The sequence below is a fragment of the Strix uralensis genome, chromosome 26 (assembly GCF_047716275.1).
Source record: "Strix uralensis isolate ZFMK-TIS-50842 chromosome 26, bStrUra1, whole genome shotgun sequence".
Taxonomy (NCBI): domain Eukaryota; kingdom Metazoa; phylum Chordata; class Aves; order Strigiformes; family Strigidae; genus Strix; species Strix uralensis.
Genome location: NC_133997.1, coordinates 1861671 through 1889343, shown reverse-complemented (window position 1 = coordinate 1889343; position 27673 = coordinate 1861671). Strand labels below are relative to the sequence as shown.

At 41.5% G+C, this 27673-nt stretch overlaps 1 long non-coding RNA gene across 1 annotated transcript; it reads left to right on the top strand.

Annotated features, from left to right (window-relative positions):
* Positions 1-748: 748 nt before the first annotated feature.
* On the top strand, positions 749-27673 carry LOC141935178 (uncharacterized). The gene is made up of 3 exons (XR_012626500.1): positions 749-1125; positions 25326-25401; positions 27612-27673. It is a non-coding gene; the product is annotated as an uncharacterized LOC141935178 (long non-coding RNA).

Genomic DNA, 27673 nt, shown 5'->3' with positions numbered 1-27673 from the left:
TTCCACAGTTTATTTGCATATTATGTGAAAACAATATTTCTGTCTACAGTTTAGACTTTCGAATTTCTTCTCTGTGCTCTTCCAAAAGGAAAGTAACAAAGATTCCTGGGGCTCTCAGGCTGAGGCACTGTATTGCCGGCCAAGCAACCTTGATTTTGAGCCACACAGAAACTGAGGGTTACTTTGGAGACAGACGTTCAATAGCAATAACTATGCAGATACTGGCAGGAATTAAAGTTACAAATACTGATTGCAACTGACCCTCTCTTCCCCTTTATGAAGACTTGCCAAAACGCCCTTGCAGGGAAAGGAGCAAGCAAGGGAGGGAGCTGAAGAACACCCAGTGTGCATCCCCCTGCCAGTAATCATTGGGAAAACAGACTGGCTCTCCCTTCTCTTCTCCCATCCCCTGCCTCTCTCTGCATTTGAGCTTGCTACAGCAACCATTGTGACTAACGACTTGCAGTGCAGTTATAACTGAACAACCTGCCTTGTTCAGCATCAAATCATCTGCTGCCTCAGTGTTTACATTGCACTTATAGTTATGTTGCATCAACAGTCAATCTCAGCTCCTGCTGTGTGTTCACATGGATGTGCTCCCTTCTATGCACAAATGCTATGGATGGCTTGGTTTCCCACTTTTTGTGAGGCATTGAAAATTAATCCAAGAAAGAAGAGGCTCGCAGAGGAAGTGGGTCAGCAGGCTCTGCGTTGGCAGCAGCTGGGAGAGGAGTGAGCAAGTACAATGAGGAGTTGTGAGCAACTGCTATTAAGGACTCTGCATGGAGGAATTTGTTGAATGCTGCTAGCAAGACTGCTGGGGAAGTTTGCACAGTCCCTCCCCGCTCTGGCAGCAGAGGCAAGGAAGCAGCCGTGTGAGGGAGGAACTTCGTGCAAAAGTGAGAAATAGATTTAAAAACCCCTCAGCTGCATATTTAGGATGATTTTTTTTTTTTTTTTTTTTTTTTTTTCAGAAAAATCTGAAGGAGTGTTTGTGGCCAAATCCCCAGTCTGTGGAGTTTAAGCACACGCAGTCGGGTCTGCTGTTTATCGATACAGCCTGGACTGAGCACATGGTGTGATGCTGACAAGCTGCTGGCGTCTACCCACAAGGAGATCTCAGTGGTGAGTGAAGCGTATGAAAAAACCCCCAGTGCCTCAGGATCCCACAAGAAGGCCTATGGGGAGCAGTGACTTGTTTATAAAGCACACCTAGTCTGCCCTGAAAGGCCCTAGGCCCTGCAGGTACCAGGGATGTATTCTTGAAAACTCCCACTGCGTGTTGCCAGCACTGGGAGCCTTTCTGTAGACAGGCAGCTGCTGCGTCTTCATTAAACCTGCTTTGACCAGGTCTTTAACTTGGACTTTAAAGCAACAGCAATTACAAGCTCTTAATCCATTGCAACGTGGGAGTGGAAGACTGTTTGCTAACAAAAATAGTTCTGCAAACTGGGCCACAAAGCAGTGAAAGGAGAATCATGGGAAGACCAAAGAAACAAAGTAGCTGATAAGGATATGGATGGGGCTGAGACACTAAGCAGAGAGGATAGCCTTCATCTTGGAGGGTAGAGGCAGAGGCAGTAGTAACAGCTGGCTCAGATTTTCAGCTGGTGTAGATCAGCAGAGTCTCAGCCAGTCCAGAAACTGAACCGTGATCATTTAGCAATGAAAGCCTATATTTGTAGCAAGTTGATAAACAGTCAAGATCTGTGATGCCCCTAAAGAAAGGGCTGAATATTTTAAGTGAAAGACGTGGTTGTAGAATTTACTCTTCGTGCTTGTTTTCTCCCTAATTTTTGGTAGTCCAGTTTATCTGGTGCTCTTCTACCTTTCTGTCATGTAAACATGAACCCCCCCCAAAAATCTGATGTCAAACATTAACAGAATCCTTGCATTGTCCAGGTAATAATGTGTGATGGCAGCTAGAAGCTTTTACGAGCCTATGAAGGCAGAAAGAATTATTTGCTCTACAGTTTGTACAATTTGTCCTTAGGACTGAAAAATTCAGACACAAGTTAATCTGTCAAACTTCAAACACACACAATACTTCACCAGGGACCCAATTCTGAGCTGTCAGCAGAAGAGGCAGTGTTCAGGAGACACTTCTTAAATTTAAAAAGACGGGACGGGGGGACGGTTAGTGGATAGAGTTTGCCTTGCTTTGGAGGCTTTTCTGAAGTTGTTGCAAGGCCTAAATGGTACAGGAAAGCAAACAGCGGACACAGAGTAAGGCTGAAAAGCAGGTGTCCACAGTGAAAGTAAAGCACCTAAAAGACAGTAATCCTGCTTCAGCTCTCTCTGTTCACCCTTCATCCAGCACCTGGACCATCAGGAAACAATATCTTCAGCATTACAGGCCCCCCGTCTCCCCATAAAACCACACACGCATATATGGAGGTAGCAGTTCTTCATGTACACCTAGGAAAAAAACCAATTTTATCAAGCAATCTGCATAGGAAATATAGAGCAAAGCCCAGTCTCCAGGAAGTAACAGGAAAGAAGAAAACCCAAACCCAAACAGGCTTTGCTTTTTTCCTAGTTTCATCATCCACGAATTTTTACTTCCTGGCCACCAGGCAAAGGGAAACAGGAGAAAACCCTTAAGGAGACAGAAAGAGAGTTATGTGATAGACAAATCCTTTCTGTTGTGTGGGACATGAGCATAACCCAGACCTGCATCTCTACCTGCTGCTGTTCATGTCACCTAGACAAGCTCTTCTGGCAACTGAGTGAGGAACACAAATCCATTTTTCTCTTTCTCAACATTTGTATTACTCCTTCTTGCCTTTGACCTCCTGCTCTCCAATAGTTTTTTCAGCAAATCACACTCAGTCTCCTCGCAGATGGTCACAGTTCTGGTACTGTGGTCTTTCCTACCTTTGGAAATAGTGCTGATGCAACAAAACTGTGTGTGCTCAGTAGGCTGGAAGAGGGAAACTTGATGTTTTGTCTCCTGGAATACAGGGACAGAATACTTTTTCTTAATATATATTCCTGGGACTTGGGCCACCAATCAGCAAAACAATAAAGCACATATTTAATTTGACATAGAAAGCCTAAGTTCCAGTGACTTTGCTTTAGTCTTTTTGTCTCTCCAAGAATGGGGTAAGGGATCTGACAATTTCTCTGGTTTATTAAATCACTCCCTCTAGTCTCTAAAGTTTAACTCAAAATATGCACCATGGATTTCTCCACTGGCTTGTCTTCTGGATGATAGCGCTGGCTTTATTTCTTTTAGATATCACTTGGAGCAGCTAGAAGTGTTTTCCTAACTAGAGTTGCTCAGTGACTATTAATCTATAACCAAGCCATTGTGTCTAATGCCTCCTTCACACAACCAAGTCGATGTGACATTGAACAGGCAACTGTGTTAGTTTCTGGGAGAGGTAGAAATTCAGAGCAGTTAATGATGATTTTGTGTTTTAGATATTTAGAAAACATCCAGAATGTATTTGCACTGATATTTGAACACTCTGCCAGAGACTTTCCCAACCTTCCCAGGGTTGGGGGGGGAAGAGGATTTGGCTGCATGTTTACCTTTGCTTGCTATAGAAAAAAAAAAAAAAGGTGTTTCATTTTATCTTCTTGATACATTGCATTTTAATAGAGAAATGCACTCAAATAAAAAGACATGTAAAGCCAGTTCATGTAGAAACTTAATCGATTAGTCTCTGTTGTACCCATGTTGAGAAATAACAAAAAGTCAATGACCTTAAATCAGAAGGCCCTGTCAGATACCTCCATCTAATCATCTAAAAGGAATGGCATGTGATACACTGGCCATACATGTGCTTCCTTATTTCTGGCTCAGTATATAAGACAAACCCCAAATTTAATTCAAGAGAAGGATCAAGTAGTAACTGTTAGTACAGTCTTAGTACTAGATATGTCTCCTGTTTTTTACTGTTTCAAAGGCCAATTCTGCTACTTCTGCTAAATAGGAAAGTAGAAAACAAAGGGGAGGGGGAGCCACATGCTCCCCCAAACTTACACCAAATGTCATATAACATAGCATCTGGTTAACTCCTTTTCGAAAGGCAGAAGAAAGGCAATTTGCTACTGGCTCCTACCAGGGGTAGGAAACTCTGCTAGATGGAGCTTTGCTCTGACCCTGCAAGGGCACTCTAAAATGCAATTATGTGCGTGTTCTCATCAAAGTCTGCTCTCTGCAAGAACACTTGGAAAATGCTTGGGTGGCCTGGGTTAGTGGCTTGTTGTTCAGAATAACTGACATAAGAGAGATAGAGTGTCTCTATTTTCCTCAACATTTGCATCTAACTGCAATCTATGAGCTGTTGAACAAACTGCCCTACCACACATCTGTGCAACTGGCATTGTTTCTGCTTTGGTGTATTTGTTTCAGCAATTCATGGTGTGAGCTGTGTCGCTGAATGGGTGGCTTGAGGTTATGGAGGTAACCTCCAGGCCACTCTCCATGGACCTTACCCATAGGATTTGACTGTATGAAGCTAGCAGAACTGGAACTGCACCACATTTGCATTCTGTGAAGCTGAAACCAGAAACAATCCATCACAGGGGAATGACATTAGGCGTTTTCCTTCTCTGTCCAGCAGGTACCACAGGGGCCTTGCTTTATAGGATAGAATTTAAGGGAATTAGCATAGCCATTATTTTAAATATTACCATCTGGTTCATGCTAAAGGTGTTGCATCTCTGCAACAAAGCAGCTTACGGTTCGTTCCCTGGGGATCATGAAGAATATAGCAATATGGAAATCTTCTGAAATAATGCCATCATTACTGAAGAGAGATTCATTAAGTCCCTGCAAATTTAAATCAACCTATGTCACCAAGACAATTCAAAAGCTTTGTGCTTTTAATACTATGGGTACCTTAAGGGTTAAACTCTCCCACAAAGTCCAGAGCTCAGAACAGTGAAGGTTAGACCTAAAAGGCTAAAAGTCACCTTACTGTTTTACAATTATTCTCACAACAGCTGAATGTCAGCAAAGGTCTTGAAACAATGTGTTATCACTCTGCTAACCTGCTCCACTTCAGTTCCTAATGTTCTACATCAGATAAATTACTTAGTGCCACAATTAAATCCTTATCAGCCCCCTTGAGGCCTGTGTCATAGTCACTTTAGGAAAAAGGAAGGTTACTTTGAGCTCTTCTTTAAAAACTAAATTACATTAGGAAGTAATTGCAAATTATTATTATTATTATTATTATTGATTTGAATAACAGAGAAGGTGTGCGTGATCTGAATGCTTTCAAATCTTCCCTGCACTGGAAGATGTGTTCATGCAGGCCAGTATATCGCCCCAAGTCTCTGTGAGGAAGAATACATTAGAAAACGCCAGCTTTATTGCTAGTCCTTTGGTTTCCTTCCTGAATGGATTCTCTGAGCTTTGCATTTATCATGTGGTTGTAGAGGCAATTAAAATACAGCTAGAAAGAGGCAGGTAGTTATCTTATAAAGCACAGCTAAGCAGCAGACAAGATGTGTGCTTCTGCTACTTCCTTGGGCAGGAGACTAAAGAAGAGGAGTGCTCTGTACTTGGAGTTCTCTTGGTCTGCTCACATAGGCAGAGACAGGGCTGTTGAGTCCTGGGGCATGGCATCCCATGCGTGAGCACTGCTTAACCCAAAAGAGAACCTGCCATGGGATATCACTGCTAACCAGGAGATGAATGACTGGGTGTACAGCAAGGATTTGGATCCAGAAAAAGTATTTCCAGTTAAAGGCTGTAAGATTAAATCTGCAGGCTCATCTCTGCCTCTGAGGAAAGGCCTAAGTATTCATAATAAATTCAGTGCTCATTAGCCCACAGAGGTCCCAGCTGAGTTTGTAGTCCATTGTGCTTATTACTGTGGCTTCATAGAAGATACAGTCTCCACCCTAAATACTAAAAATGTGAAAGACAAAACAGGACTGAAGGCTTTAGGAGTTGGTTGGAGGCAGGATAAGCAGAAAAAGAGTTCTTCTTCTTTCACAAATCTTAATGCAGCCCCTTGCTGCCTGGACAGTACGATCTCTCCAACGCAGTGCTGGGTAATTTCCACCTATTTGTCCACATGGAGCACTGGTTAGTTTAGGTAGAGCGTATGCTCCCTCATGTATAAACTAGTATGAAGAGACTCGCCCTCATATATCACAATCCAAATATGAAAGTAACAGATTAAGATGTGGTTATCCAATGTAATAAAACATACCCCTTCCCAAATGGAAGAGATGCTCTACAAAGCTTATTTTTAGCTCAGAATGAAAAAACAGAGAAGTAACTCCCACACTCATACTTATTTTGGGGAAGAAACCTCCTGCCCAAAGCCTCTCCTCAATGGGATTTTAAATGGTTTGGATTACAAATATATGTCAGGAAGGGGCTTCTGCAGTCATCAGGTCTTGCTACAACAGGGAATCCTGTCCTGTGATCCCCACTCATGGATTTATGAGCTCCACAGTAGGGCATGCCATGAAATAGCTAAAGAAACAACAATGAACTATTGTTGCCAAGTCCCTTCTGACTTTGCTTGTATTATGGAGATAAATTAAAGCATGGTAAGGTACAGCTTCTGCCTGCCTGATAGCATGCACACAGCATATAGACTAAGAGATGCAGGTCTTTGAGTCACTTGTACAGCTGCGTTTGCTTCATAAATCCATGCTAGAGGATAGATTAAGGAGAATTTATAATTGCACAAGCCACATGGAGACACTGGCACTTCTCTCAGGAAGTGCCCCTTCATTACAGTCGAAGTGCCACGGATTTATCATGGCCATAATTCCCAGATACAAACAGGGAAGGGACGTACTGTGTCTGTGCAGAGGAGTTCTACCCACTCTATCACTTCCCTTGCATAAAAGTGTTCTCAACTCTTTAACTCCAAAGGTACAGCCCGGTAAAGACAGAAGCCAGATTGCTTAGTGATAGGATAATTTCCACCCAGCTTGGGTAATGTGAATCTTGCCCCATCCAGCCTTGTGAGAGATTGGACTAGAGTCCTCCAGAGGTTTCTTCAAACCACTAGAAGAAACTGTGGCTCTGTAGTTTCTTTGCTGAGACTGATCATGAAGAAAACACTATCCATCATACCATAGACATTGTTGGTAGCCAGGTACACTGAGAACTACCTAACACTGTCATGGGTTTGAAATGCTTGTACCCATCTCAACTTGCGAAAGACAGCTATACTATTTTGCCATGATAACTGTTCACCAGACATAAGAAAATAAAGCTTTATCAAATCAGCATCTCTGTGCAGATGAAAAAAGCCCAAGCCTGAAAGGTGTGGGGAGTCATTCATCAAATATTTGAAATGTTTAAGGTGTGGAGGATTAACTGGGTCATCAAGACAAGGCTGAGCATACCCACCTCTCTGTCTTCACTGATCTTTCTCCTGCTTGCACAGGTGTTTCTTACGAAGGTTGGCACTGGTAAGCATCTTCCAGTTCAATAATGTCCATTCTAACATCTACAGCTTTGGGGATATTGTCCAACAAGTTATTCTCTGAGAGGGGACAAGTGGGACACATATTCCTCTAGGTTCCTATACAGCTCTGCTAGTTACTTCTGTGTTTGTTTGCTTGTAAACAGAGTTGCATTCCTTTGATTCTTTAAAGCAGTGGTACTTTCTAACCATCTAGTTTGCCAACAGCATTATTCTCACTATTAAAAAACTCCCAGATACCTTTCTACCTCCCCCGCTGCTGCTGCAGCTGTTGCAGACCTTGAAATGGCATTTCAGCTCTGGCTCAGGCAGGATTTCAATGCACCAGCAGATTTTGGCAAGTGAACTAATCCTTGCAGTACCTACAGTGAGGAACTCATCATCTGAGACTGCAAAGAACAGTTAAACCCACTGCCTGACAGAAATGACCCTGCAAGCCAGGATGGGAGGGGAGGTGAGACTATTTGCAACACCTCTCAAGCCATCATGTGGATGTAAACAACAGCGTTCCCTTTGGAGCTGTACCTTGATGTCAGTAAGCTCTGCTTCTTACCCAAGCCCTGCCATTTTTCTTGCTCCAAACCAGCAAATACTTTTCATTCCCTCCACTCCTACTTGGTAGTGTTTCATTTTAAAATGTGTTCAGCCCATTCTTGCTGCAGTGCCCGCATCATTTCGGAAGGCATTTGGCTGTTTCTGATCGCCTGTCGGTTACAAATGCTTTGCAGTAAGAAACAGAGACACTTCTATACAAGCTGTCACTTCCCTGATAACAAGTGCAGATAGGTAGCTCCAAAGGGAGCCTGCTGCACTTCAGGTATGTTTTCCCAGCATACCATGAAAACACCTTAGATCTGGTAGAAAAGAGGGCCAATCATGTCACAGCCTTGCACTTGTGTCAAAACATTTCGCTGGTGCTCTCAATCACTTTTTAAAGGCCTCATATAAGGACATCAATACATTTCATGTGCCATGATGTTCTAAGAATTTCTGCTGCTTCTCTACTGATTAGCCTCTGTCCCACAGCCTTGAAGTGACCAATAAACCGGTAATAACGTAAATCCACAGCTGACAGCAAATGATACTGCCTCTGAGGGGAGGAATGCTTCAAAAGACTGGGTGGTGATGCATATGTCAGCAGTCCCATTCCTAGCTCTGCCACTGGCCTCTGCAACAACTCTTGGTAAAGCACCCAGTTCCTCTGAAACTGTCCCCTTTTGTAACATGGCACAGCTCCTTCCTCTGCCTGCCTAATGTTCAGGACAAGGGCTCTCACCATGTAGATGTTCCAGTAAAAGGGGTGTGACCTCTACTGTGGCTGCCAAGAGTAACTGTAATATGGGAAATAGTAATGAGTCTGCTTTTCTCCCCTGCCTGGGAACTAGGTAAGGGACATCATCCCACTTGACATTAAAAGAAAAAAGCAGGCACAGAAAGGAGATGGGATTTGCTCCAGGTCACACAGCAGATCAGTGGCCAGGAACAGAAGCCAGCTCCCACTTCCCTTCTCAGACCCCTCTTCCTCCTGCTCGCTGCGGAGCTCTTCAGTGTGTACTTTAATCACTAGACCATGTTTGTTTTCATAGTCGTGCATTCCTCCCATAAAGCACACCCACGTGATATTGGATCCTCTTTGCCTTGGTGGAGCAGGTGGGTGGATAGCAAGGAGAAAATTATCAGTTCCCCAAGTCCTTTCCAAGTTAGGAATCCTGCTTGACTCTGGCAGTGTGAATTTCTTGGGGGGGTTTCTAGACTTTCTGACTCCTTGTCCCACTAACACTCCCTTGTTCTGGGAGAAAGTAAGCATGCAGAACAGTTTAAACCTGAACTGGCAGACAGAAAATTCAGTGCACTGTCTGAAGAAGACAAAGTGATAAAGGACTGAAATGTGCAGAGTTGTCAAGGGAGGGAGGAGAATAAAGCGCTCTTCACAGCATGAGAATGCATCTACATGACACTGTAATTCAGCATTATGCGTGCTGGAATGGCCCGTGCACTCATTTGTTAGCCCATATATGAACTCTAGTGAAAAATGAGTTGACAGCCTGCCTGCACCTCTTGCTGGGTTCCGAGCAGAACTTTCTGTTTGAAAATATAGCACCTTGTGCAAACAGGCTTCCTTTATCTCTAGCATGAGGGAGTGGAGGAGATTGTGTTTTATTTTGACATGGCAGCTTGCAGGGCCAGAAGGCTCAAGAGAACAGACTACCAGAAACAACTGGCTTCAGCCAAACAAAGGAAGTTATATTTTGGAAGCAGGAGGCCTGAGGACAGCCACACTGTACCAGAGGGAAGCAGCAGAGGTAACAGTGCAGGGCAATAAACTTCAGTGAGTGACAGAAGCTCTGCTGCTTCCATTCACAAGAAAGATGCGTATGACAAGACCTGCCCAAGGAGCAGACTGTGGAGTGTCCCAGAGGGAGGGAGCCTGGAAGGGAGAGGCAGGCAATACTTGACTGTGATTTCTAAGAATTTCGAGTTTGACCCTTAAACACTCACTTGTATGAGTCAATACCTTTGCAATTTAATAATTTAATGTTTTTAATAATAAATACTGTCCACTTCCCTGTCAATCCTTTGAGGAGGTAGCATGTAGACTGTGTTTACTTCACCTCTTCTGGATTTATCTTGCAACCGTAGAGTCTGGTTTACACTGATGGCTACACTGTCAGCTGTGCAGTTCCTGCAAGACTGCCAGGGCAAATATGTCTTCCCACAAGCAGGGAAGAAATCCAGGCCCAACCATCCTTTCACTACAGTTCACTGGTCAGAGACTGTGGGAAGGAGGAAGTCTGCTTTCAGGGAGTCACGGTTCAGCAAGAGAGCACTCTGCAAGAGCTGTGCCATGACCACATAAGTGAGGGCAGCTCTGCCCATGGGAATTAGGAGTTTCATGATCCAAAGGGCAATGTAAAGTGGCATTGTCTGTTAGCCAGAAACTAGATACATAAAACAGTTTTATTTCAGCACTGGAGAGGAATCTTGGGTCCTTACTTCATCTGCACACCGGTTTATCTCCATGTTTGGGAAGTCTTAGCTTCACCTCCATGTTGTATCAATGTCAGATTCTTCTGCTCTACTCAATGAAATCCAACAGGGTAGGGGGCCTGCAGGGAAAGACCACCCCCCGAAGAGAAAGACCTCAAAAAGAGGCAGGAAACGTGCTTAGTAGAGCTGATGACAGTTTTGCAAAAGGTGCTTTCAGTCACTGTTTACTAAAGCAGCACTAGCATGGCACACAATGCAATTACAACCCAGCAACAAAACTATGGCATAGCACTGGAATGGTAAGAAAAGATAGTGCTGGAATCTTTCCAGCTTTGGCTAAAACCAGCTGTACCTGTACTCTTATTAGTGTTTCAAATTTAAAAAAAAAAAAAAAAAAAAAGCAGCAACTGAATTACCAGAATGTGTGCTTGAATACCGCTAAGATTAATAAAGATCAGCCTAATAAATTATAGATACACTAACTCCAGAATAACTCTGTGGAGAGAGAGGGTGCAGTGAAACTGTTGATGTCTTCAGCGGTGGGTGTCCTTCCTGATACTCCTTGGCCAACAGCCATCCAACACTGAGCAGCCCTCACAAGAAGATTCAACAGGCTTTGTTACCAGTGGATAACAATCTGAACAAAGAAAACCCAGATTTAGCTCAGCTGAGCTGAACTTTATCTCTGAGACCAATGCCTCCTGTGACATATTGCCATAGCAACAGGAAGGCCTGTGCTAGAAAGGGTGCTGGCGGCTTTCTACCCTTCATCTTTGCTGGTTTAAACCATCACTTTTTCACCAAAGCCAAAATTTTCTGGGAAAATAAGACGGGATACGGACAGGGAAAGAAGGATATTTGGAGAGGCAGAGCTTGGCAGGTATTAAGGAAGATGACCTGTGCCTGTCCCCAGCAGTCCTGCACACTCCTGTCCCTAAGATGTCATTTGCATAGTGGTACCTTGCTTGCTGTAAGCTTTGGACTTTCTTTTAAAAAATTCCTCACGTAACTTGCAATTCACTTCAGAAGGTCTGAGCGAGGATGAAGCTCTTGTCATCATGCACAAGTGTTTTCCTTGTGAAATGAAGTGTAGTAATTGGAGCTAGCAGGCTTTGAAGCTCACTGTCTCCCTCAGAGGTGCGTAGATCCCCAGGGACGAGTTCATGCAGGTGGGCACCTTGTCCCATCAGCTGCTATGCTTATTTGTAACCGAATCAAAGCTAATACAAGAAGGACATTTTACAGAGCTCACTTTTGTATTGTTTCCCTGGCTGATCAGAGGCTGATGTGTTCAATTAGAAATTTGGCCCAAAATTGCCCTTTAACAATATGGAGGCTACACGTTTGCTTGAGATGCATGTTAAAAAACCCTACAATCATTGTGATATCAGACCCTGTAAATCAGATATGTCTCTTGGATGCTAATGCAAGCAACCCATTGCAGTTAATTGCAAGTTTTACTTGCAGACTGTAAATGATGAAATCTCGCTATAAAAGAGATTTCTGATGTAGGGTACTGTGTAAATATTTGTGTTATTTCCGTGGCGGAATGCCTTGCAATCAGACAAACCACACAAAGGCAAATGAACTCATCAAAAGAAACCACAACTGAAAAGCAAACATTAAAAAAAAAAGCCTCCCTTCTGAGAACCTCGGGCCCAGGTGGTGCTGGGGTGTTTTCTGCAAGAGAAGATCCATTTTCTAGTTTGCAGGTGCTTCTAGATTATTAACAGGATGGGAAGTGTGGCCCACTCCATCTTAAATCTCAGGAATCTGATTTTCATGGAAGTACAGTGTTTTGTCAGACACAAATGAGGAGAAAGGCTGTATTTACTGACACAGTTGTTACAAAGTCGTCGGGACACAGTTACCACTCACACTCAAACAACAGCTTTTGGCTGTTGTCTTTTGTAAAGTTCAAACCTGCTCTGAACCAGATATTCTGTCTCCTGGTCACAGTTCACGGTCTATTCCTAAATGTTCATAGCAGCAGAAAGGGAAAGTCTGTGTTTTGTCAGTTATGCTTCCTTTATTTCAGTTTTATTATTTAACACTATCAAATATCCCCAGCATCAAAACAACATTAAAACTTTGTAGGAGGTTTGCTGCTGATATCAAGAAATATAATTACATTTATTTATCTTCTAACTTCAAATTTTAATAGATTTTTTTCATTACAGATAGTAACACGGACACAATGGGCCATAGATACAGTGACATTTGGCCATTGAACTGTTTTTGTAAGAGTGCATTGTGAGTCTAATTGTGATTCCAAAAAAATCACTGTCAAAACCCACATAGACTGAAGCAGCAGAAGACAGATCCCAACCTAAGCATTTTAGTTTTGGCAGTTTTGATTTCTCTCTGCAAGAAAATGCATCAGCGTTGTGTTGGTCTGTCTTAAAAGCTCCAGATTTTCTACAGCACCTCACGGCTTTGTAATGATGTCCATTGCTTTTGGAAAGGGTTATGTCCATTTTTGGACTTAGAGCAGAGAGGTTTTTATACCAAGAGGGAAAGAGGATGGTACACATGCGTCAGGAGAACCTGTTCTTCCTACAAGTCAACTGCAACAATGCAGGTAAGGTTCCCATTGATGTCACTTGACTTGAAAGCACTATTTTGTCTAAAGAAACTTTGGAAATAATAGATTTCTAGGTCAATATACAAATGACTTTCATCTCTGCACAGCATATCAGACTGCCTCTTTCCCCCAGTTTTGTACCCTACCCTTATGCAAGATTATCATACACATCTCAGAATCCATACACTGGTGGATGAGCCTATGTTTGTGTTAAGGTGAATTTGAGTTTGTCAGACCAGGCAGAGCTGTGGTACAATGGCTTAATTAATTCCTGGGAAGATGCAAGGAATGTACTCAGGAACCCTGAAAACATGACTGATAGGTTTGTGTAGAACAGCTTGGAGTGTAAAAGGAAGAGAAGATGGAGGAATTAAAAGGAGCACTAGGCAGAAGATGGTGCTGTGACTCTCCAGGAAGCCAAAAGCATGGAACAACCAATCCTCAGAAACACTCCAAAAAAACCTGCAGAGCAACTCTGGCATGTTTGGCAAACACTGAAACAAAAATGTCACCACCTTGCCAAGTTGGCAGAGAGAGGCATGATGTGTGATCATTATAATGAACGCTGTCTAACACTAGTGTGTCCTTAGCACAGGCTGGTAAGGGAGCAAGAGCCATTCCTCCATTAACCACCCCCCTCCAGCTCTATGTGCAGGCTAGCAGTGTTTCTTCATGTGTTATAATTTCCATAGCTGCCACATCCCAGTTCAAACGAAGAGCTGAAATCTCAAAGGTCCAGTGGGGACAAGTGAGTAAACCACAGACTGACAATGAAGGGACTTGCAATGCGTATGACTGTCTGTAATCACCTAAAAACATACTTTGTAATATGCCCCAGATGAGGCTGGGCTGAAACAATCCAGATCGTTGCAAGGTATCTGCCAGAGCCATAAGAAACCTTCCTCTCACAGATGAGGGGCAGAGGGACTCTTAAACAAGAATAGGGAAGAAAAGCGGCTCCTCAATTACTGACCAAAGATCCAGCCAAAGATTCGGTCTCCAAGAGTAATTTCTTCTCTTGCTCTAGCCATCGGCATGCTTCAGGCCATGACTAGAGCTGAGGATAACAATGTGGCTGGCTGCAAAGCAGCAGAACCTGGCTATGTCTCAGCATGCTCAGCAGTGACCTCTTTTCAGGGCAGCTATGGGCACTGATAACTAATGCCTCAGTCAACAGAATCCCTTAACCCATGCAGCGTCTGTAGCTGACAAGAATCCTTCCTTCAGTTTTCCAACTGCTGCTTAAATGGTTTTGTCATTGACCTTCCTGCAAGTCACCGTTTCAAATCATGTGTGCAGAGAAAGATCTGGCCCCTGATCCCTTCACCAGAGTGCCCCTGGCTATTCCATTTCATGCGTAGGGTCACTGAGGGAGGATGAATCATGATTTTAGTTTTGAGATGTTACAGCTAGTGGCAGAGAGATATCAGTAAGATGTTTTTGAAAGCAAAGGTACAAACACCAGGCAAGTGTTCCTCACCAGTTGGGAGCTGAATTGGAAAATCACAGCCACGGGAGAGACCCTGAGCCTGCCCCAGTACTCATTCACCCTCAAAGCAAATCTTACTCAAAAGTAGTAGCATAATTTACACCACATTTACAACTTTGCCTCTTGCCATTTCTCTGTTGTTGCATTTAAAATAAGCTCAGTATCTTATAAACTCACCTGGGTTTGGACCTTCAGAGCCTGCGGATCGTTCAGGCTGAGCTGCTGTCTTGCCTGCGTGTGGCACGCTAGGCACAGTGCACTGCTGGCGGGCAGGACCACCTGGCATTGTGTGCATGATCTCAAACAGAAAAGCCCATAGTGTTGTGCTCTGGTTAGTCCCCTCCCAGGGCTGACATAAGCTAATGTGTACAGAGATTCTTATTCCAAAGGGCTTCAAGCTATTTTCCAGGAGAAAACACCTGTTCAGGGAAGCACAGAAATGCCAGGGCACTAATCAGGAACAGCAGTATCGAAAAGGCAAAACTTGACTCCTAAAAATGGCTCTGCAGCAAATAGGAAGGATGGGCAGTTATTTCAGTAGCTTCATGAGAAGTCTTCAAAAACAACATTCCCCACTTCTCTTTGCAGCAAGGCACCTTGGCAGCTTTACATGGAGCCCAGAACTCTACCAAGTCAGCGGGAATCTTTTTGATTGCTTCAGTGAACTTGGAAATAGCCCCATATTAGATGCAGTGTTAAGAACCTCAGATTTACACTGCTCCAAAAGCTGGACGTGAGCTTGCTCTGTCCCAGCTCTCAGCTTTACTTGATGTAATACTGGAATGGCAGAAACAACAGATGCAGATCGTTTCAGTACCTCCTTGTATGTCTGTAGTCAATCTAACAAAGTTTATGCTTTGAGTACCCCCATAATAACACAGCAAAATTCTGGCTCAGGCAGCTCTTTGGAATTGCATTTTACTAGCCTGCCAGAATGCAGTCTGCTTGTAACAAATTCTGAACTTTTCCAAGTTGGCCTATGTCACTTTCTGCAGAGAGTGAAACCTTTCATTTTTCTGTTCTTTTTTTCATTGTATTTTATTTGTTTCTCTGGAAAGTAAGACAATTTAGTCAGGGTACACTCTAATGGAATTTAGTCTTACAGAAAGCCTTGCAGATTTGCAAGAGGCTAAACCAATGAAAATTGGAAGCCATTATTTTTCTAACACCAGAAAATTTGTTGTCTGAATTAATGGTTGATTTCAGAGATACATGCATTAATGCAATACATCATTAATGAGATGCTAAATTACTAACAATATTCCTGTTCTTTTTAAATACTTTGGCTAATTAAAATGGGAACATTTCACAGGCTGAAGCACTGTGATGTACTGCTGAAGGTCGCAGCAGAATGTGGCAGGCAATGGATTAGTGAACACAAGAACTCAGCAGGTCTGTTCAGCTGAGCCATGGGATCATGTTGCTTCTGAAGTGAAGAAACTTGAGGTTCCTGAGCTCTCTAGTGCCTTTTTTTCTACCTGTAAGTATGTAAAATAAAAGTGAAAACTCTAATTATGATGGTGATGAAGCCTGGGACAATTGTTATTTCTGAAGTGGCTTCCAGGCTGCCAGTGATGTCTGAGAACCAGCTGCATTAGAGTGTCTAAGTACACAGCAAAACCGTGTTCCGGAAAAATCCTGGGGCAGTTGGCTCAGAACAATACATTTCAGAAATACCAGTATGAAATACGGGTCTTTTTCTTCCATGCCTCACCTGCACTGATCATATAATGCTTGTACAAGCCATTGCAGAAGACTGACTTGGAGTTTCCCTTATGTTCATGTGACCTTCAGGTAGTATCTTCTGGAGCAGAAGGCAAGCTGCTTTTTGCTCCAAGCAGCACATCACCGCGCTGTAAGCTTGGAATGCTGCACTGCAGAATGGAACAGCCAGTTCCAGCAGCACTGAGTGCTAACATTGCTATTCACGGTGCATCCTACTTTATTTTCCTTTATATAATAGACATAATGCGGGAAGCAAATGCCACGGCTGGACCACTTCAAGGGCTCTGTTTTTTACCAATCTGAATGTCACAAGTTTACTGTGAAGAATTTCTACTAGTCAGCCACTGAAGCAGTGAATGCTACTGGCAACATCCTAGATGTGCAGTGAGACAGCAAGACAGACAGGCAGCCCACACAGCAATCTCCTTCCATCAGTGAGCTGGTGGGAATAACATGTTAATCAGTTTACAGAATAAGCTGTCTTTCTATGAGCGGCACAGTCTGAGTGCGTTCTGACCACTGGCAGCAGTGTGTTTTGAGTTGTGACCCTGTCCACTCTTGCAGGTTCAACAGTCGGGTGAAGCTCATATCAGAACGAGGGAATCTTCCTCAGACAGTGCAAAGTATTTTGGTAGTGATGTGAATGGCACATTTTGGTGCCATGTGTTGACCTGCTGTCACACTGATTGATGGAGCTAGAGGTGTCAGCCTATAGACAAAGCAGAAACGCTGTGTTCTTACCTTACTGAGTGACTATAATCAATAACATTAAAGATCCCATAATGTTATATATGACAAGTATAGTGTTGATAAAATTATCTCGGCAAAGGCCCAAACCAGGTAATTATCCTCTGCCTCCCTTGATTTGCTCTGCATGGGCAGTGGCTTGAACATTTCTTCTGTAGTGATGCTGTTAGGAACTGTTAGTTATCAGTACTCTCACAAGCTCCCCCAAAGACAAACATGATGCCTTTAAGGTTTGTTCTCTTTCCTTGTTCATAAAAACATCTTTGATTTTAACTGACATCTTTGCTTAAAGATCAGTATTCAAGGCAGAAATGTGTTGAAGCACTCATCTGTGATTGTTTACATCAAGCACTGACCAAACAGCCGACAAGTACTCTTTGTAATGCTAGAGATGGGGGAGGGCAGCATGGAAAGTGATGAGACTATTCATATGTAAGCACTGATTTTAAACTAGGTTATTAGTCAAGTATCTACAAAGACATCAAAAAACCCAAGATTACTTATTTTATGAGATCAATTAAGAAGATGAAACTCAGTCTAGATGTACAAGGGATCATAAGCCATGAAAGAAAAGCTGGGGCAAATGCTTGTGGCTGCATTACAAAAAAATATGGTGAGTTGTACTTTTAGCCTAAATTTCACATGAAACTGATTTTAAACTAAACTTCCAAGAGAAGGTCCTGGGACAAACTCCAGAAATTATTGTTGAAGATGATTTTTTTCTCATGAAGTCTGAAAAGAGAGAGAGAAAAAAATAATCTCAGCTAACAATTTTCTCATGTGGCTAATCATAAATTCAATTATTTTCCAGTTCTAGAAAGGTGTCTAAATGTCAGGTCACCACACCTAGCTCTGTGTATCCCCAAAATATTTAACGACAAATTAATCTCAGAGTTCAAATCAACATAGTTTAAAGATCTTCTAGCTCCCTCTAAGGTTACAGATGGATGTTCTGTGTTAATTAGTTAATATTCATGTTGTTGTGATATCTAAAGGCTTCTATCAGTAAACCATTTTATTAAATACTCCAACACCAGTCAAAGTTTGGTTCCTGCAGTGTATGTATACCATAAGACCAAATCACTAAACCACAACAACCACAAGATAACAGCAACAATCATAAGCAGAATGAAAAATAGCTGCTCGTACCCAGAGGCTTAGACATCACCTCTGAATTTCCCACTATTAGTACTTCTGTATCGTTCCTTTAATATTATTACTTTACAGATTCTGTTGTAGTTTCATGCTCTGAGTGTAAAAGACACTGGGGACAAAGCAGTATCTCAACCACACAAGGACTCGGTACTTCAGCAACATCTTTTGGTGGACATGCTAACTCAGAGGTAGAAAGTTCTTATCTTCTATGAATGACTATTTATTGAAATGTTAATAAACATTCATTTCACTGGCTACAAGAGAATCTCACACAGCAAGAAAGTAAAGCTTATCTTGAAGGCAAAGTCTGCTTATCTTCTGCTGTTCATCCTCAACAGATTTGTTAAAAACACAGACTAAGAACTTCTGCATTATCAGCTTTTAATTTCATCTGTGAGTCTAGTTTTTGAAGTTAATGCCTTTTGTGATGAGCACTGTAGCATATAAGGCCATCTGTAAATAAAATCCCACAAGTATCAGAAATACACAAATAGCAAAGGTTTGAGCACGTGCAGGGGACTCATTTGCTAGGCTGTAGGTATGGCCTCAGTCTTGTTTACAGACTGAAGAGCTGTGAACTGGAAACAGGCCACAGAAATGTGAAACAGAATCTTCTGCTATTGAATTTTTCTTTTATTTGCTCAATTTGTTCTGTGATTTATACAGAGAACGCAATTTGGAAGATTGTATTGTTGTGCTAGCAATAAGACCACACAATGTTCTTTGACTCTCTTACACCAAGATGAATTATTTTGCAACTTTGTCCATGCTGTTAAATCATTAATTGAGGCACTGGGCAGAAAATGGATCTGTGATTAAACTGGATTTCTTGTTTCATGTGGATTTCCAAATTTTAAAATATTTTTGATTACATAACAGAAAGTACTCTAGAAAAAAAACAGTAATTTATTACAAAAATATAATTTCTGAGAAAGAAAAATTCAGATTTTAGGGGGCATAAATTCTCTTGTGAAGTACCTCTCTCCCTCCAGAGTGAGGCAAATGTAAGTGTCTGACTTTACTGCCTCAGTAAATTACATAAACCTTGGTGAGCTGAATCCAGGCCACAGACCATGAATGACAATATTCACCTTCTTCAAATACCACTATCCTTGATGAAGAGCTCAAATTAATTGTTTAAGGAATCTGAAAATATATTTCTCTTGATGTTAAATGTCTGGAAAATTTTCCAGAGGAAAGGCATGGCCTGCTTTCTAAAATAACAACTTCTGGATTAACCTGCACAGTGATAAAAGCCAAGCTGTATCTGAAAGCTCAGGCTGAAACGATCCAAAATTTGAAAGTCTGTCATGAAGATACTTACATCTATAGGACTTCCCCACTGCTCCTCTGACAGGTGTCTGTATTTGACTTATTGTTGACATCTGCTGTAGGATGAGATTGACCCAGCTGAAATGAATCCCACCCTTAGTGTGCTCCGTTAAGGACTGTGTGTTCCTCTATTTAAATGCCAGCTTTCAGTCTTGTTCTCTTTCTGATGCTGCCTGGTAGTTATTCCTGATACAGAGAAATTATGTAAAATGGTGCAACTGCTTCAGCCCATGTCTGCTGCTTTGCCACTCCTCTCGGGAGAAATATGAAGACTAGCAGTTGACAAACAAGTGTTCGTAAAGGTGGGGCAAGAGCAATGCTGATAAGAAGGGGAGAGCAAGAACATGAGGTAAGCCAAATACTGTGAAGAGTTTCAGAAGACAACCAAGCTCCTGAACTTTCACCCACCACCTTAAAGTGGGATTCAGGCAAAGTAGAACAGAGCAATGTCAAATTTTCTGCTGCTACTCTACAAAATTCTTGGTAGAAAAATCTTTGGCAGTCACAGAACCCCAGTGTCCCCTGTGCCTTAGAGCACCTCTACAGAGTATTTTCTTGCAGGCCTCAGGGAAGAGTTTCCTTGGAGGAGTCGGTGGTGCTGCAGCTGTTCCTCCTGCTCTTAGCAGCAGCTGTAGAAGCGAGTACTTCAGTGAGTCATGCAGGATTTAAAATCCATCTTATTTTTGAAGTTGTCAGGATCACTGTCTACAGCAAAGGCAAAAATGTAACACTCCTTGACCTCAGCTGGTAAACTATTTCTTCATGACACAACTCTAGACAGATTAATCCTTCCTCACTGTGACTCAGTAGTTTGCAGATGCGTTCCCTTAATGAGGTGTGCTGGTGGCTGGACGGACACAGTCAGACTGAGTTAGGAGTCAGCAGCGTTCCCTTCGAGCCAACAAGGCAATCACACAGACAATGCCAAGGCTCCGCTGACAGCTTCTTAGCCACTGTACACTGCTGAGGCTATGCTAAAGCACAGAGCACATCACACTGGGGGAGTGTTCGTATGGGAGGCAAAATAGGAAAGGGCTTGGGTGGATTTAAGTCCTCCTGAGGCTTGGCAAGCTGGACAGCCAGGCAAGCTGTTGACCCAAAGCAAAACAGTATCGTATAAACTACGAAGAGTGAAGGGCAGTGGTAATCTCTTTCTGACTTTAGAGATGTTTTTGAGCCTGTAGCCTTTTGGATTTTTTATAATCTTGAGGCTGGGATAATAGTGTAAATAACTTCACACGTGTTAGAGCTTAAAGAGGAGTGAGAGGAAGAAGAGCTCTAGAATGGAAAATGCTAATTACAGTTTAAATGTGCAACAAGTATTCTCAGGGAGGATGTGCGTTCCATATGCAATGTTAAAGGTATGCTAAAAAAGCAATTCTTCTTCCTCTGCTGCATATTTTGATCTTTACTTTGTAGCAAAAAATAGGAGCTGCTCCTTGAATCTGACTGGGAGTGTTGCTTAGCAATGGGAAAGGGTCAGCTCCTGCTCTGTCCGGAAGAAAAAAGCAAAGCTCTCCCTTAATCCCTTAGACAATGCACAGGAGCGTGAAGAAGAGTTTGGGGAGAATTGAGGTTCCTTCCTGAATAAAAAATATCACAGCAGAAATATGGAACAGTGCACAAGTAGGAAAGAATGAGGGTGCAATCACCGTGCCACTAACATTATTGGGATTTTTTTGCTGGCCAAAATGGCACAAGGATCTGACCCTGGAAGTAGTGTTATGAAAAAACTGGCACTCACCTTAGGCTTTCTCTGAAAGGAATTGAGGCAGTTATTTTCTTCGTCCTGATATGACATTCCAGGTTTTCTATTTTGTGAGGATTCTTCAGATTTTCTTGTTATGCAAATAGTTACTCCAACTCATGGGAAAAACAAAGAGAAAATAATCAGCTTAATGATAGCTGGATTGTACCAAAAGAGTTTGGGGAGTCCTGGCTACTATAACAAGTCCCTGTCTTGTCCACCCCTGTTACGGGCCTGTCACTCAGCTGTTAGTGAATGACTGCACTGAAATCTGCGAGCGGAGCGTGGCTTAAACATTCGCAGGCTCAGGTAGATTCATCTTTGGAGAGACTGCGTGAACCTATTGTTCTTGTCACGTGTTATCCACAATGCTCTATAGTATAATACCAGGGATGCAATTGCAGGGTTTTGAAAGCCAGATGGTAAATTCAGGTAGACTTCAACGATTTCTGTGGTTGTGCACAGGTCTCCAGTTAACTTTAAGGAGCAGCTCAGAGGAACTATGTGAAGTGGATAAGAGCCCTGGAGAACACTGGCTTAGTTGGAATTTTGATTGTGTAAATGTGGCCCTTTAGTATTTGCTACCACATGGCTGATTTGTTAATACTTTAAGCATGCACATGTACGTTTAAAGTCAAATACTGCTAAGGAAATATCAACCTGACCCCAGGCACATAGTCTTCTGGATCAGAAGATTGTTTTGTGGTAGGATTATTTTAGAAATGAAGCTTGGTCAGAAACTTAAGACAGAAATTTGCAAAATTAGCAGTGTGAGTTCCTTGCCCAGTGCTACAACTCTCATAACCATTTTACCTTTTATAAAGTAAATGCTGACATCAAACTTAAGCACATTACAAATGGCTATATTTAATGGCCAGATTATATGAACATATCTGACTCTTAGTAATACTGCGAAAGAAATGCATTGTAGGTATTGATTGCTAGTGTAATTATGAGTCATTTCCTCTGATATAATGCTTGTGCCAATGAAGGTTAGGATGCCCAAGGGGCTGTTTTAGGAAAAAAAAAAAAGGAAATAGAAAGGGAGTGTGCCCTGTAGAATAGCAATGACTTTCATTCAGAAAACAACTTTACAGGATAGCTTGGCTTTGAGAAGAAAAGAATTTACATCCCTTCTAATATAGAACTGGAATAATGAGAAACAAAACTAAAAATGGTAAAAGAGAGCGAGATACCATACTTCCAAAGGCTTTCTAACATTAAATACACTTGAAAGAACAAATCACTGTTTAGGTTTAACAGTTGCATGAAATATGACATTTAATAACCTTTAATACACTTTGATCTGGTATCATTGGGACAGCTAGTGTGTTCTGTGTTGCTGCTGCCCCTCAGGAATTACTTTTCAGAGATAATTATCATGTCATGTGGACCTGTTTTCTCATACTGAGTGTCACACATCTGTTCTAATTGTTCTATCAATGAAAATACAACTTTTGACTCTGTGCATAAGAAAATAAAGGATGATGGAAAATTGTCTCATGGCTACTGTCAAGGAAATCAGCTGGATTGCTTATGGTCCTTACTAGGATGCTGCAAACAAGTAGTCATGTTTGCAAGTGGTGATCCAGTAAATACTTAAAACCAAAACACCTCCTTGACCTAGATCAGACCACAGCAGATACTGGTGAAGCTAATCCCTATTGCAAAAGTCGCTATGGTGAGCACACAGACCAAGAAAGGGTGGTAGGTAGTAGTGAAGTCAGTGAGTCTATGTTCCCTTATGAGACTCAGTGGCTCTGCTGACAGCCTCTTAATTACTTACATTATTGTAATACAGCTTTCTGCAAAGTGGATGAGGGGGAGGGGAAATAATATTGTTCTTGCACTTAATTCCGTCCTACTGCTTTCAATATTGGCCTTTTGGTTAATGGTTTAAACTTGAGGCTCAGGAGATCTGTTTTCAGTTTCCTATTGGCCAGAGATTTCCTATAGGGAAGCACAAGGCACATCACTAAATCTAATTTCTCAGTATGTTCAGCTAAGGTGACTTACTTTGTTTCATCTATTTAGACTGTGTGCTGTCCTGAGCAAGGACTGGTTTTTTTACTGTGCTTTCAAAAATTACCGAGTTTGGTTCTCCTAAGTGCCCCACTAAAATAATAAGGACTTTGGGAAACCAAATTTTGCGTCGTGATCCTCGCCAAGAGTAAACTAGAAATATGAAATAATGGAGAGGAGGATGTTGAATTACACTCTTGCCAATACTGCTAATGGAATGCAGTGCTGCTAATGGAAACCTACACAATATATTTAGGCGTAATGATATGTTTATCTTCATGATATTTATCAAAATATGTTATATACCTTAGGGACAAACTGACTGCCAACTGCAGTGTGTTTCCCTGCTTGTCCTACCTGACTGGGATCGCAAAGTCTTCAAAGAGGATCCTGACTGTTAGCAAGTCTTCTTTTTTTTTTCCCTCCCATAACGAGCACAGCCCTTCTCCAAAAAAAGCTGGTGCTGCTGTACAGATGGTAGGCATCTGCAAAAGAAATGCATCCTCTTACATCATCCGGTATTGCTCATGTTGTCACTATATGCACAGAGCCATTTATCTGTTATCTAACTACTACCTCGTTACAGATGAAACTTCTTCTGAGAAGAGAGCTAATACCATGCATCCAAGACATCGCACTAATCCTATTTGGATGGCTTGATTAGCATTTATGCTAGTTTAAGACCTTTCACCTATATGTGGAGATACAAACTGCCACATCTGTTAATGTGAAATGCTTTATGTAACAGACAATGCCCTGCAAAGGTATGAAGTGCCTGTCTACATTCTATTGTTTAGTGTTCAGGAGATTATTTAATGTTATGTTAATTTGGATTGAAGACTTCCAGCACAATAACAGCAGTAATAAAAACTGACTTCAAAAAATCAAAGAAAGATTCCTCAGACAAACCTTTGAAAATCATAATCTGGACTGAGTGGGCAACAGCTGCATTGGCATCACTTGGTGATTCTCACAAGTGAATCTGGCTCCTGCGTATGCTACCAGACTAGTTATGACAAAGATTAAAATACTAATGTGATGCCAAAAGATTTCATGGCTGAACTTTAACATCCTGAATAACCTGATCTGGTTCCAGGATATTATGTATCCCAGAGCCTAGATCCAGTCTTTGGTAATAAAGCAGAATATATTCAGTTGAAGATCAATGGTTCTGCCTCAACAGCAAGAAATTTTCAGATCTTTTCTTTCTCACTGTGTTTCAGCACTGTTTTAAGACCATTATGCAAAAATAGAAACACTACTTTCCTCGTATTTTTATCCTCTACAATATTTTTAGAGATGTGTAAGGCTGAGATAACACAAAATCAGAAACTGAGATTCTATTACTAGCATTATTCTTCTATGCCTTAAATCTAGTTGTGACTAGAAATGTTGAGGAAACAGAAGGTAACCCTGCAAGGCAGGGGAAGATGCTGCATGTTGCCCTAAACTATGCTCTGGGCTGATTTTTAAATGTTTTTTCTGTTTGAGGGACTGTCTACCTGTGGTTTTTTTTATGCAATCAGCATAATCCTAGTCGCCTCTCAGCTAGAGGAAAGTTTAAAGCACAGTATTGCTTGTGTTGTCTCGGAGGACTTGACTTCAGAAGTGGTTGCAGTTCTTTAGCTGGTCATACAACTGAACAGTTTGTGGAAGAGAGGACAAAGCCTCCTGGTTATGTTTAAGAGCAGGGTGTAAGTGATAGAAATGAAGGGGATCCGTGAAGACTCCTAGGAGGAAGCTGAAGACCCTCTTTCTGGCTGGATGGAGGGGAGGGGATTTTGAGAATGAAGCTTCTTAGCACTAAGTCTTCTAAGGGGAAAAATCCCCAGCAACTGGCAATCTTCTCAGGCTACAGTGCATCTGGGTCTTCTCCAAAATACATAAATATGCACTGCGTGCCAGTTATGAAACAATATGAAAACTGTTTGTGGGGCTATTATTGCTTCTTTAATGTTGTATTTCCTTTACACAACAAGATTCTCAAATCTATTTACTCTCTATGCTTTTACTTTCTCCCTCTGATGAAGACAGATGTTTACATTTTATTTATAACTTGCAGCCCCCTCCACCCATTGCATTATTCTCTACTATGTCACCTACTTGTACAATTTTCTTCTGCAGAAATGGAAAGAATGGCAAGATTCGTCTTCTGGACCCTTGACTTGAAAGGAGCTACCTCTGCCCTCTTCCAAAAAGGGTAGGTACCACTCTTGTGGTAAGGAAGAAGAGGAGCAAAGAGTTGTAAAAGACCTTTTTATGCTGCCTCTTGGATAATTTGTTTACTGTTGGGGGGATGGGGGAACCTTCATTAAGTTGCTAAGTAGAGTCCACTGGTCATTTATGCTTTAGATCCACTTCTGTGGAAAAGAAAAATCTGTTTAGCTTGGGTATAAATGTGAAATGGAGCTCCATGTTGATAGAAAGTGGTTTCTCTTAACTTTCATATGTGCTTGAGCATTCCTGTCAGGCATATTTATACTCTTTTAAATAAAAGCAGATTGAGGGATGGATTTTTCCAATTAAGATAACCATTTACTGCTTGCTACCAAATGTTTAGCCAGAGACACCCTAATGTTTTAGTCTCTTCTATTCTAATTTTGCATATACTGGTTTTACACATGTAGTACTCCACATAATATGATGGTGAGTCTTCTAATTAACATTAGTATAAATAAAAGCTGAACTAGAACAGCTGTTCTTTTAAAATAGCTAGGTATTAGTGATGGTTATGCTATTATTTAGAGGCACTGGGTGATGGATGTGCTTTAAATGGCTTAGCTAATCAGAATGCTTCAAATTAAAACAAATACTAGTGATACCATGGGGAGAGTGTAAAAGAACAGACAATTCATCCTGATGTGCTCTTTACAGCCCCCTCATTTTCTGTGATTCTGATCAGCCGAGAGTCTTTCTTCTGAACTGAAACATCAGAGTTGACTGGATAGATTAAAAATATTAAAATGAGACATTTACTGCACACTGTAAGTGTAATGGTTTTATACATGAAAGTGTACACATTAAATTTCAAGCTTTAACTTCAAAGGTGGAAGATTCCTTTTATTTCCAAAACTACATGGAAAATGATTGCCAGATAACTTCTAGGAATGCCATTAGATTGTTGATGACATAAGACTATATGAAGTTTCTTTCCCTGGATATGTTCATGAATAGGTTAACAGCAGTCACGTGCATATTTTCTTAGCTTTGTGCACGGAATAATTACCTGTTTGGACAGATGTGGCAAGCAAAATCCCAGAGCAGGACAAATGCTGAGATCAATGTTGGAGTTTGTTCCAGGAGATAAAACATGCATGTTTTTAATGCCAAGATTCTGAATTTCTGGATTGTAATTTTATCTCTCAAACTCTGATGACTTCATCTTCATTCTTGTGGTTTATGACATCACCAGAAGAGCTTTAATAGTTTTGTAAGCCATTTTGCCTAAAGGAGGAAGGGGAGATACTATTATTTTTTTTTCTTTATTAAGACTTCCTTACAAAATAATCTGTGACAGAATGATATTTTAAGGGACTATCTCTGGTTGTGAAGAAGAATAATGATTTGAGGTGCATTTTGCATAGTGTTGTTTTCATCATAATAAATATCTACACAGCACAGAGTAACACTTTGGCCAGAGACACTGGTGAAGTGCATTCTCTCCGTGTGCCACTGAAGTATGCCTATTTTCTGTAGCCTACAAATAAGTAATAAGTCTACTTTTGTGCTTTATAAATCTGGGTCTACTGGTTCCCATGGAAAATTCCAAGTAATTCTTTGCAGACTACCTCTCCTTAATGGTGCTAGCGTAAGGGGCATGTTGATGAACGTTATTTCTGTTGCTTTTCAATGATCGGCAACATAAAACATCTGTCATCGTAGCAATGGTTATTACTGTCCTGTTGCATCAGGTTTGAATCTTGGGATTTGACCTCAGTAGCAATTTTAGATTGTAAACTTTTCTTCTCAAAGCCTGACTACAAAGCATAACTGTCTGCTATGTTGTTTCTTTTTAGTTTGACAGCTGAAGTCCTCTCTTGACCCCACACGATGCTTTAATGACGTAGAGAATTTCCAGTGCATCCTGTAATAATCCTGTCTCAAATACCAACCAGTGAACAGTTATGTCAGGAGAAGGGGAATGCTGGCTATAGAGAGGGTTATTTTGCAATCTTTCTGTGATGCTGAAGGTGCACCTGCTCCATGAAATGCCTGTATAGTTAAAACTCTAGTTCACTTGTTCTCATATTTGCACAGTAGAAGGAAGTAGCATTAATGTGATAGATACCATTGCTGCTGTTATTAAACCTGGGAGAAAACTTGATCCAAATTTCCTGTTTGCTTTTATGCAAAGCATAAAACCTGCGTTTCAGTTATTGATTTGTGTGATTTGCCCTTTTTATTTTATAGATTAAGGGAAAGAAATGCATGGCCCATTGACATCTGTTAACAGCAAAAAAGGGGGAAATGTT